Source organism: Chionomys nivalis, chromosome 22 (genome assembly GCF_950005125.1).
Source record: "Chionomys nivalis chromosome 22, mChiNiv1.1, whole genome shotgun sequence".
Classification (NCBI taxonomy): Eukaryota; Metazoa; Chordata; class Mammalia; order Rodentia; family Cricetidae; genus Chionomys; species Chionomys nivalis.
In genome coordinates this window covers 4,667,366-4,681,003 of record NC_080107.1, presented here as the reverse complement: position 1 = coordinate 4,681,003, position 13,638 = coordinate 4,667,366, and positions in this window count along the sequence as shown.

The window sequence follows — 13,638 nt, the reverse complement described above, 5'->3', positions numbered from 1 at the left end:
CTCAGGCTGGTTCCAGGTCAAGACCCTTCCTGGGATCTGTAACGTCAAACATTTGGTCGGTTTCCTTACTCTCTGCTCTAAAGCTCTTAGAACCTGGCCCTTGATCAGGGGCGGGAAGAGCTGGCTCACCGTGCACGTGACGATAGATTCGAGGTTGTGGGCAAAGATTCTTCCCTGAAGTATCCATATCCACAACAGAGTTCTGCCCTTTGAAGTCTGGGGGCGGATATGAGTTTGTTCTGAATTCAGGCAGCTACCTCTTACCTGAACCTGTCAATAGGAACAATTGGACCTGAAGACTCTATGATGCAGGATGGATTGCCATTGCCACTGTATCATGGGTGAGACATGAAACATGAATACCTTAAAGTTGTCTAGATCTCTAAACTTTTATGTATGCTAATTTTCTTTAACAAAGATTGTTTTAAAAAAGATAGAGGATATGTGAAAAATAAACTATAATTCAATTGTATGAAATGCATACATCCCACTGGGTTATGCTGCTGATATCTAGCCTGTTGTTTTCTAGTCTTAATAGAGAAGGGTATGTTTATGTTTACATAAAATTATTATTGCTTGTACCTTTTAACTAAGCCATTTAATGAGTCATAAATTTCATAATAAAATAACTTTGAATACAATACCATTGTGAGAGTAAATTGGCACCAACATTTACACTCATTGAGAAACTCTGAACATGGTCAGCTTAGTCAGGTGTGGTTCGTTCCTTGGACCTCTTTGATGAAGTGAATGTTTTGCCTATAGATAATAATCATTATCATATCACTGATTTGCTGAATAATTCAGATGTAACTGGGGAAAGTTCTAGTTACTCTCCATTCAATCGCTTAGTTAATGCACTATTGACTTCCATATGTCAGTTAAGGAAGAAACTCAAATGACTTTCTCCACTCACACAGTTATGCAAAGAAAATAGAATAAAAACCTTGGGTGTCTCTATTGTATTTAAACAGGCCACTTTACACCATGATTTCCTCTCTCTTGATTTTTCATTTTAAAATATCATTAGTCAATTTGAGTACTTGATATGATCTTTCTGATTAATTATATAATTGTATTTACTTACAAATGTTGTTACATTTAATATATTTTGGAGGACTAAGAGAAAATATGACTCAAATTAGATTAGACCAGTAACTCCCAAATTCAGTCTTTATCAGAGTCACCCAAAGCCCATCTCAAAGCATCTGGTGCCTCCGTAAGAAAGTTCTAGAACAGTGGTTCTTGACTTGTCAGAGACTAGGAGCAGTCCATACTTAAATGGAGAGAGGTCTCTGTTGTTTAATCTTCCTTTCTAGAATTTTGGCTCAAAGCATATTTTTAAACGAATAAAGAAGAAAAGGAAGCATTTCTTCATTCTGGAGAATGCTTCAGAATCTATGTTTGAAAAACTGCACGCTATAAATTTCACCCCCCCCCACCCAAAACCAACTTTAAAGCTAAGATTTTCAGGTTACTAATAATGATGCTGTTACATCATTCTTCATGAATAAACAAATACATGTTTTAAAACATTTGCTTTACATTTATTTATTGTGTGTATTGTACACGTGTGTATACTCATGTGGCATGTAGAGGTCAGAGGACAGCATGTGGAATTCGGTTTTCTATCCCCACCACATGGCTTCCAGGAATTGAACTTAAGAGGTCAGCAAGCACCCTTATCCACTGAATGATCTCTGTGCCCTGCAAGTGCACACCTTTACACAGTGCCGGGTACCCCCAAGGAACTCCTTTCCTCCTGAAAGGAACAGTAACTGCCTAGATCTGTTCTGTTTCTCAGTAGTGGAGACTGAACTGGTGCCTTGTGCACACTGACAAGTGCCGTTCCACTGAGCGACACCCCAGCCCAACCTGACATCTTGTAGTCGTAGATGTTATCATTACTTTATAGGGGAACTTAGATTAGTAGGAACTATAATACCTCAGAAGCATTATCTACTTCTACACAGTTGTCAGCCCTAATATTGGGCCATATTATTATTTGTGCTACATATAAATAAGGATTATATAGTGATCATGCTAAGATCTTATATAGCAGTGCATATTATCTAATTTAAGTAACTATAACAATACATTTTCTTGACAAATACAAGATATATGTCTTAGTATAAGTCATGATATTAATTTGTTTCATAAATTGTTTCTATAAAGTATACATACAAGATAATAACTAATGCTAATGAGTCACATTGACATTTATGGTTGCTTTCACATACAATTTGTTTCATCAAGCCTATACTTAACTGCTCACTATGTATAAGCCCTCATATATCATCTATAAAATCATTCACATAATATATGTTTATTAATTTCTTTTACATATGTATATATATATGCATGCACACACATAAGAAAGAGAAAATAATATCCCTAAGGCTTTTAATATAATGTTTGACTCATAGTACTGATAATAATGTTAGCTTTTATTGATATTTCTGTTTAATTCAATGTAGCAGATATTTATTGAGGAACTATTAAATAGAGAAGCATTGTCCAAAGAAACAAGTACTTATTGACACAAACAGGCATTAAAGAACATAAATTAAACACCAAATCCTCTAACCCTGGATGTTCTCAATATACTCAACACAGAGGTGATTTCTCAAGCTAATTAGTCATGTAACTTATTTCTTGATAGCAGTAAGGGAGCTAAGGACGCCAAAATCAACAGTCCATTTCAAAGGCTTCCAGGTTCTCTGAAACAAAGGCTGAGTAAGCCATGAGTCACAATCTGGAAACTTCTATTTGAGGGCTTTGTTATCTGCCTTCATATCTTGGGTGTGGGAAAGACTGGTAGCACTGGGCAGCAGGCAGGGGAGGAGTTCCGCTCAGTTTCCAGAACTCACAGAGTGAGAAGTGCGTGGTTCAAGTTCTGCAGCAGTTTTTTCTTACTCATGGAGAATGGTACACTTGGGACCATAGAAGCAGCGGTGTGAGCATTAATCATCTCCCCCGGTATCTGGTTGGGTCAGCCTTGCTTTACAGTGGGCATAAACTTGCTCTGACTTGCACACAGCCGCTACAGAGTACTTGTTCCTCCGGTCTGCTCTATTTATTTGTGGTGGTCGGGGGTGTGTGAGGCAGTATTTTGAATCAGAAAATGTAATTGAGAGAGGATGGTTTTCCAGTGGCCCAGAAAGGTTCAGTTCTTGCCGCCATGTACTCATGTAGTTCTGTGGCCTTGAGCAATGCCTTAACAGTTTTGAAACAGTTTCCTGTGTTTTAAAACAGCGCTATTATCTATTTGGTGGGTATTTTGGGAAGGAATGAATTATACTGAAAATGGAAAAGAACCATCACAGGTCCTCTCAAAAGAAAATGAAGAATTAAAAACAAACACAAACGTGAATAAACAAACCCACCAGAAAAAAGCTTTTGGGAGATTGCTCACTGTATAAAATGCCTGCCGTGCAATCATGAAGAACTGAGTTCAAATCTCAGTGTAAGTCACAGACTGATATGGTGGCCTGCTGGAAACCCCACAACTTGAGAGGCATAGACAGGGGATTCTCAGAGCTAACTGGCTAGCAAGACTGTGAAACAGGTGAGCTCTGGGTTCAAATAAGAGACCCTGCCTCAGTAAATAAATGGATAATGATTGAGGAAGACACCCATCACCACCTCTGCTCTATACACGAATGCATTCATGTGTATGCCCAACTATAAATACATATATATATGCACCCACAGACATGTGAACACACATACGTGCATACCATAGACACTCTCTCTCACACACAATCACACACACACACACACACACAATCATACACATGGAAAAAACAAGAAAAAATACTAGTGAATTGATATCGTGGTAAATATTGATTATATTCCAATGCCCACAAAATTTACATTTGAAAAACTTTCCTTTTGAGAGCAAAAAAGGCCCGACGAATCGTGACCCAGCTAAGGACAACAGGTCAGACAAGGACTGTGTGAGCAAATCTGAAGGCATGCTCACTTTAATTGTAGCCACGCTGCTCCACTATGGGGTCTGAAAGGAAGAGTCAGAGTCATTTTGAAATCACAATTGCACAATCACTTAGACTTCCTACTGGCGTTATCATAAAGGCTCAAGGAGTCATCACTTCACGGCTACCACCAGACAATGCACGCAATGTAGATTATGGGACATGACAGAGGGGGCAAGAGTTCTGGCTTGCTTTTCTGCTCCCTCATCTGCATCATTTGCCCCTTGAGCTAAGTTTACCTCTTGTCTGAAGAGAGCCCTTAGTGCTTAGAACCCACAAAAACACCATCTACTCCAAATGTTACAGATATGAACCCGGGGTTAATGGGCTAAAGGAGGAGGCTTCATGCAGGCTTGCTTTAGAGTCGACAATTCCAGATCATGGTTCAGAGAGCATTTCTTCCTTCTAGGCGGTTATTTAATCCAAAACAGAATTTTTTTCTCATGATGTATTTGATGCCTTTCAATACAACACAGATTTTAAGGTGTTTCTGTATCCTGATTTACTTCTCTATTTTATATGGAAAAATATTACCTAAATGTATAATGGAAATAAAACATGGACAAGGACAAATATCAGCTCTAAAACCTTTTTACATTTTATAAAATTTTATACATGGTAAAAGATACAATATGTAAAATAGACACATGAAAGGTGTGACCCTGCCTATCTTTTCTTAGTTTTATTTTATTAAGACTGATCCCAAACTGTCTTAACCTTTACTGTTAATCTTGACTTTTCAAAAAAAAAAAAAAGTCCAAGGTAGGTTTTTCTGAAATTTATGTATAAACTTTTAAAAACATTTCTGAGGCGAACCCTAAGAGAGACATGCATGGATCTAAAGTACATGGGAAGTAGAAAAATACAAGCTCTCCTGAGTAAATTGGGAGCATAGGTACTGTGGGAGAGGGTTGAAGGGGAGGGGACAGGCAGGGAGGAGAAAGGAGAAAAATATATAACTCAATAAATGTGTTTTCCTAATTTAAAAAAAATTTAAAAATTAGATTATAATGAATCAGGTCATTTCCCTTTTTCTTTCCTTTCTCCAAGCTCTCCCATGTATCACTCGTCTTGTTGTTACATATATATGTACATGTATGTATTTCTAACTACATAAAACAGCCTGCTCAGTCTCTCCAATGTTACTGGTATGTCAGTGTTAGCGGTATGTTTTCAGGGCTGACCGTTGGGTACTGGATAATGTTCGCTTCCCCAGGGAAGACTATTTCTCCAGCTCCCTGCATCCCTTGGCTGCCTATAGTTCTTTGTGTAGGGCTGTGGCCTCCTGGCCTTTCCCTTTCCACATTAGTGTACTCACTGGGTTCATCCCTGTTCAGCTCATGTTTCAGCAGTCATGTTGGTGAGACTTCATAGGTGCAGCTTCTTACATTACCAGGAGACATACAGGCACAGCAAACTTCCTGTTCCTCTCGTTCTTACAATCCTTTCACTCCCTTTTCTGAAATGATCCCTGAGCCTTAAGTGTAGGAGTTTGGAATCAACACTCCCTAATTAGACGTAGGACCCACTCAACAAGAGGGAACCTAGCCAACTACTCAGGGCTGGTGAAGTCATGGATCTTGGAGGCGAACCTACAACCACCACTTTACTAAACAGGATAATCCCTGACTACATTCTAAACACTTGTCCTTTCATCCACAGGTAAATGCAGTCCTCACCCCCATCGAGGAAGCTTCACCTTTGCAACAGACAGAGGCCATTGCAGAAGACAAAAATCCATCAAAATGCAGAGTCGTGGAGCCCATTCCCAAGTGATACATCTACAACACAGCGCCTGCACCTCTAAAGCAGGCTATCTGAGCCCCAGCCAAGTAACTGTCAAGCCCTGCTATCTGCATTTTAAAAGGTCTAGAAGAAGTTAGGCTCTGACCTTCGGTTCATAAGTTGGTGCTGCTTCACTGGCACCTGGCCAGTCTCAAACCTACACGGGAGCAGTTCCTTCGTCCATGTGCGTGCATCCCACGGGGATTTGCTGCCCTCCTAGTAAGGGCCCTTGTTTTAGGTTAGATGCTGGCTCACAGTCCAGGGAGAAAGACAGCAGGGATATCAATAACTGCTATAAGACAAAGCTGGGATTAATGACGGAGGATGCTTAAGGCACTTTGGCACCCGGTCATCTAGGACCCAGGGAGAACTCTCTGAGAAGCACACCTTAAATTGAGTAAGATGGACAATGCCAGTTATTTTAGAATGGAAATGAAGTCCTAAGCAGGACAGACGATGTGAGCGACAGGAAGAGAGGGGTTTGTGTGACACTTTAAAATAGATGAACATGACTAACATCAGAACAAGCCGTCATTGTGAGGCTGGTGAGGAGAACAAGGGCCAAATCACATTTGAGTCACACTAGGAGGCCAGATAAACTACTTTGAAGCTAGAGGAACAGTCAATGGAAAGATTTTTCTGCATATATTGACATGATCAGAATTACATTCCACCAGGAATTAGCTGATCAAAAAAAAATCAGATAAAGAATGATATGAGAGTTAAGCTCAGAATTCATGGATGTCCCTACAAAGATGGTGTCAGTGGTAACAGCTAAGTTTAGGAAGGATTCCAGGACATCAAGATTTAAGTCTATAGGTAATAGAACTCCTAAATGATCTACAGATAACATTCAAGGAAAAGAAGTGATCAACCTTGGATGGTGTTGATGTCTGACTTCCATTTCTAAACAAATAGAATTGAAATAGCCTTGATAAGGTCAGTGTAGATTTCAAAGAGAAAGTTGGCTTCCTGAGCCAAAAACTGGGAATAGCTTTGTGAAATATGTTTATAGATGTGATGTATTTTAAGCCCTTAGTGTGTCGATGTATTTTAAGCCCTGTACCCTGAAGAGATACAGCAAATTGAGAGAGTAAAAGACAAGGAGAGACTCCTAAGGAATGTCTGCAGGACTTTACTTCTATTATAAAGGGAGAAGAGGGCTGCTCTTGCCTCTCTTCATACTCAAGGCTTCCAAAAACTTCTCAGCAAGGCAGACAGCATGTGCCCGCCTTCTGACTGGTGATACGATGAAAGGCCTGATGTGATGGATGGGGTTAGACTGTCAGTGATGATCTACAGACGCTTTTAACGCCAGGTTCCAGCCCAAGACAAACATCTCTCGAGGTACCTGGATGTGAAGAGTGCTCAACCAGACCGTCTCACAGATGATTTTGCTGTTTCTTTGTCTTTCCCTTCCTTCTTCTGTGATGTTGTTTGCAGGATGCTCTGCCCTAGCTACATGCCAGGCCAAACAGTTTGAAGACTGCTTTTACTTTATTAGATGCTTTTCTGGATCATCATATAGAAAAGGGATTTATAATCATAGTAGTTGAGAAATGGAGTATCTGCTTGCCCTAGCCATGAGCTATAATTACAAAGGCAGAAATAACATAAGTAGTATTTGAAGTCTCACTTTTCTCAAATATCTCACAAATGTTAAGGGATAATATTAATGATCCTGATAAAAACCTTCAGATGCACACAGCCTTTAAACAGATGTTCCTCTTTTCCTGTGTTTTTCTAGCCTGAACCATAGTCGGTCAAAGCATGTTAGACCTGATAATATCTCAAAGACAGCTTCTAATTCACATTCTTTCTCCTTGGGTCTTTGCACATTTGGAGGGGAAGAAACGTGGGCTGTTAGGATGCTGCTGTGTATTTAAATAATACTTATATCCAGAGTAAACATCAATTAGTCATACCGGTTATACTAGGAAGTCAAGCTATGAGAAGGTTTATGCAGAAGGCTGATATATCAGAGGGGCATTCAACAGGGAGGCTTAGTTCAAAATTCATGGTCATTCCTACAAAGATGGTGTCCACCAATGAATAAATTTACGGTGAAGCACCGGGAAATGCTTTTTCCTAAGTACAGGACTTCTAAATGATATCTAGAATATCCATAGGAAAGAACTGGGGAAACAATGGTAAACTCTGATACTACATACTCACAAACACTTTAGAGACAAAATGTGAAGTCTGAGTAACTAAAATCCACTTCTACTTCTTTGTTAAAGACTCAAAATGAATTTCTAAGTTGTAGGTCACATACCCTCTGAGGTTTAAGTGAGTCCTTAGGACTATTTGATGGATTCTAAAATAGTTCCCTAAGACATTTTTGATGAGTCATGACTTAGGAGTTAGTATTTGCATCACCACTATAATGGGAATTAATCACATATTAATCAAATGCTTGCTTTGCAGCTGATTGGCAGTCAGCACTTTACATGCCGTCTGCTCTTGAGCCCTCACCACACATCCATCAAGTAGAAGGAGTATGGTGTGACCTTTGTTTCCTGGCGAGAAAATGAGTCAAGTTTGCGGTAAGTTCTATCAGCTGGACATTAAGTGAATGTCAGGAGATGCAGCCCTCGCTCTATCCTAAGCATGCTGCCGTTGACCTTCCTTTGGGTTTGCATGTGCATGACTGTAGTGAGAAGCAATGCTGAAATGAAGAAACTAGACTTTGTGCCAACTGACAAAGCAAAAGTATTCACTGCACACCAACAAGGCAAATGTCCAACCTGAGCCATCCCCTCTTCAGCAAGTTAATGAGCAGCTAGCGGCAGCCTGGCTCTCATCACACACCCTAAAATCCCGTTCTTGTTCCCTCCATTCTCTTTCAGCCTATGCCACTCACACATTCAGGCACCATGGTGCTTTCACTGCGGAAGAGGTGCAGGTCAATGTCTAGAAGGACTGATTTGGATTTGCAGGGTTTCTAAACCAATGTGAACTTTTCTCCGCTGTGGTAAACTCGACTTACTATTTCTCCTTAGGGTTCACTTGGTTCACTTTGTCTTTAAAAACGCTGGGGCCTTTCCCCCGTGTCTTCTATATGCTTTCCAGAGTTCCGTTGTCATGTTTTTGCCTGTCAAATTCAATAGCTTCACTTGAAGGTAGTATTTTGCTCATGTTTTAGTGCCCTTATTCTTGATCTGTGTTTATTCTAGTAGCCTTCTCAGATGCACAGGAAAATAACCAGAATATGCAACTCATTGTATCAAGATAGATGGATAAATATAAGCATGCATCTATCTGGGATTCTTAAGCTTCATAAATCTCTAGATTTTTTTAAAATAAAGATGTCTTAAGTTTTATCTTATTTTTTGAGAATTTCACACATAAACACACTGTACGTACATCTATTTTTTAACCCATCAAGTATAAGCAATGCTGCCCATCTATTGTGGACTTCCACTGACAACCTAGTAGATGCCGAACTCTTAAAGAAAATCCAATTCTCCATCTCCTAGAAGCTATCGAGTGCCAATAGCGCTTTAGATAGGGATGGGACTTTGTGCCTGCTTCCCCCAACTATGCTAGGATTTTTACTGGCTGGATTTTTACAGGTCTTAAGAATTTTGTCTTAACTGCTATGAATTCATATGGGCAATTTCCTTGTGTCTAGAAAACACTTTCCAATATATTCATCCATAGCCTTTGGCTCTTCCAACTTTTCTGACCCCATTCCATAAAGGCCCATGAGCCTTGGGAGAAGGGTGTGTGATGTAAATGCCATGTTGAGGGCTGAATGTTCGTATTCTCTGCACACTGACCACTTGCGGTTCTCCTTCTCCCAGTGTTAATTGTTATTTACTACAAAAAGACATTTCTCTGACGAGGGTTGACAGAGGTGTGACAAGTCATGAGGAATCAGTTTAATACTATGTTCACTTTGCACAATAACAGCTTTACATCCCCCTCCAGGACCTAGGACCCGACTAGCCACAGATTTGTGCCCAGATCTTGACGTCAGGTATTGGTTTTAATTTGTGGAGCAGACTGTAACTCCAATCAGCAGAAAGTGATTGGTTACTCCCATGGCATCTACATCGTCATTGCCGTGATGAGCTCATCTGGCTCAGCTGGTCATTGCTTAGTTAACAGGGTTCACAACCAGGTAAGATTGGTGTTTACTTTCCTATTCCAGGACCATACATAGCACCTTCAAGAACTAGGAAGACGCTGTGATCTTTAGACATTAACAGATTAGATAAATGGAGGCTTTGTCGTGAGTTAAGAATGTTGAAGCATCATGGCATGGATAGTTGGTATTTTAAAAAGCTACTTGCCAATTTGAGCTCTGAAGACAAGGAAGGAACCAGGAGTGAAGCAGAAAATGTCAGGAGTGAGAATTTTACAGTGAAGTGCAAGGCATTATTTGTCTCCACACATAGAACCAGCGCTTGAAGCATGATAACAGTAAGATGTACATTTTGCCTGAAGGCACTTTCAGTCTAGCTGGAGAAAGTAAACCCACAAGGCCTATGTAGGAATTGAATTGTTGTATTATGTGGTATAGACAAAATCAGCAGTTCTCAACCTGTGGGTCACAATCCCCAAAAGATCATCAGAAAACACCGATATTTACATTATTATTTATAACAGTAGCAAGATTACAGGTATAAAGTAGCAACAGAAATAATTTTATGGTTGGGAGTCACCACAACATGCGGAAACAGTCCCAGCATTAGGAAGGCTAAGAACTACTAGACAAGACTGTTAAACATTCAAAGAAGGAAGGAAAATTATCTCAGGGTTCATAGTAGAATTCTCTAGGAAGTGCAAGGAGAAATGAATGAGAAAAGAGGAGAGGGGTCAAAGATGGAGACTTGGATGTCTTAACAGCTATTTCCACTGATGAAGGCTTGTAAGATATGGTTACTGTGAAATTAGTCAAAATTTTTTTGTTTTTGTTTTCGAGCACATTGTGACTTTAAGGTATAGATGTCTAAAAAGAAGATTTTGACTCCATGTGTGGCCAGGATCCATACAAAACATGATAATTTCATTTCTTTATTTGTAAGAGCAAATCAATGGAGATTGTTTGCTATCCGCCCCAACTCATGATGGGTTTGGATCATTGGATAATAGCTGGCATTACCTACAAGCATGTCATGCGCCAGTTTTTGAATAATTACTGAAGTAATAGAATTTCACAAACTCTTCAATTCATCTGTGGTGACTAATATTATTGCCCAAGGAAACACCAATGAGGGGAGGCGTATCATTTGTGTGTGGGGCAAGGAATAAACTGGAATGCAGTGCATTAAAATGGTTTGACTTGTTCTTCATCCTTCTCAAATTTCATATTTAATTACAAAATTTCTAAATGAATATTGGGGAATAGATTAGCCAGTTCTGTCTTAGAGCTGTCAAAGAGTGACATTTGGTCTTTTTTAGTCCTGACAAAATACTGCTCTCAAGAGTAAGGACTTGCTCTGTTCTTGGGAACATTCCCAGACAAACGCTAATGGTATCTATGTTATAAGACCAGAGTATTGAAACTGAAATGAACAGATTAGCTACAAGGAATGTATCAAAAAAAAAAATAGAACAACAGAGTGTAGAAATTTTAGCTCCAGTTCTGACAATTCAACCTTACTTTTCTTGAAGACAAACAAATTACTTGCAATATTGAACACTATCATATGGAAGATGTCAGCAATCAGCATCCTTCTGTTTCTATTCTCTCTCCCATGTGTGTGTGCGAGCATATGTGTGTGTGTCCATGTTTTATGTCATGTAGTGAACAATACACGAACCAGAACAGACATTTACTTAAGTTTGCTTTTGCTGTTTAATGAAGAAGTCTTAATAACCTCTGTATTTGGAGAAATAAGGAGTCTATAACAAAATCAGGCTCAACACGAAGTCACCATTATAGTTACATGACATATGATGCTGTTGCTTGTATTTGTCTTCTGAATTTATAGCTAGGGAAAGTAGATGCTAAATGGTAACACCTTTATTGTGAGAGTTTTGAAGTTATCAATATCAGTGGGTTTTTTTTTTTTTTTGACAACAAATAGCCTTTAGCTCTCCTGGAACTAAATGTCTGTATTAAGTTTATGCTCTCTTGAGAAGACAGCATCTTAACCACCATTGTCCATTAGGATAACTTGTAGAAAGTATTGTACAGGGATACAGAAGTCATTAACCTAGCTAATACCACATCTGTTTAATGAATTGTCTACGAATGCTTACAGTTACACACATTAGCTTCCTTAAGTTGTTCTTTCCCCCTTTTATTTACTTAAATAGAGTTGTATGTATTGTAAAGAATAACTAAAAAGAATAAAGTAACAAAGCAAAAGAGAAGACTATCTGTATAAAGTGTGGGAAGAGGTATTGTATGTTTTCTGTCCGCATTAAAGAGATGATGAGCTAGACAGTTCCTGGAACGTAGCAAGAACTTTGATATATTGTTTCTGGTTGATTGATAGACTCAGGAAATGGTTGCCCTTCCCAAGAGGGCACATAGGATGTGAAAAGTCAACAAAGTCTGAAAGGGCAGCTTGTGTTATAACACTGAAAAGTCCCTCAGCACCCTTCCTGCTCCGGGATCACTCGATAAGGGCTACAGCACAATGAAGCATCTGGAGGTAAGAATAAAGAAGCCGCTGAGAAGGACAAAGCAGGAAAGAAACACAGGGTCTTGGTGAGGAATGAGAGCAGGGCTTAGAGCCAAAAGAAAATAGTGCTTTTGGTGAAAGTGATGTGATCTGAGATTTGAGCATGGGGCTGTGTTGTGTGTATGCTGCTTTTCATATACATAGAGAGAGCCAGGCAGATAGTCAGACTTTACATGCCATTGGATTCTCCAGTGCATATTCCGTGTTCCCTGTTGATACTAAGATGAGGGTTGTAGAGCTTTTCATCATTGCCAGCTCACTTTGGAGCAGCTGGAACTCAGAGGAGGCAAAAAAAAAAAAAAAAAAAAAAAAAAAAAAAGCCTCTCTTTTGTCTCTAGAACGTTTCACTCTGACTGTTTTGTTTCTTACAATTACAAAATAAAACCTAATTCACTTGGTTAGAGCAGTTTGGTTAGAGCCTCCACGTGTCTGCTTCCTATAAAAATGATCTCCACTGATGCCCTATTGCTAAGGTTAAATGAGACCAGAGCTTCATATCTGAGTTTACAATGAGATTTGTTTCTAAGTTCATACAATTTCTTTTATGCTTAGCATGATGGGACTTTCAGAGAAGAGACCTGTGTTGAAATTCAAAAGCATATGCCACCGGGAATACAATTCCCCAGGCTTTGTGTATATGTGTATTCACAGGGGTTGGTGGAAAAGCACAGGGCATGAGAAAGGACTAACTGAAGCCAAGTGATAATAAAGAGTCTGTGGAATACCTTGAATATTGCTGGAGCACTAGGCAGCACATCTCTTCCTTGTAACATAATAACTTGTGTCTCCTATGTACTCAAAAACTACTTGATAAGGGAAATCTACAGGGACAGTTGAACCAAACTCATGGCAACTCAGACTCTAGTCCAACAACTGTGGAGCCTGCATGGGACTGAACTAGACCCTCGCCTGTGGAAGACAGTTGCGTAGCTTGGTCTATTTGAGGGGCCCCTGGCAATGGGACCAGGACCTATCCCTGGTGCATGAGCTAGCCTTTTGGAGCCCATTCCCTATGATGGAATGCCTTGCTCAGCCTTGATGCAAAGGGAAGGAGGCTTGCTCCTGCTTTAACTTAATGTTCCGGGTTTTGTTGACTCCTGAGACCTTACCCTTTGGGAGGAATGGATGGGGGGTAGGCTAGGGGGAGCTAAGAGGGGGTAGAAGGAGGGGAGGGAGGGAGAAGTGTGGTTGGAAAGTAAAGTGGATAAAAATAAATA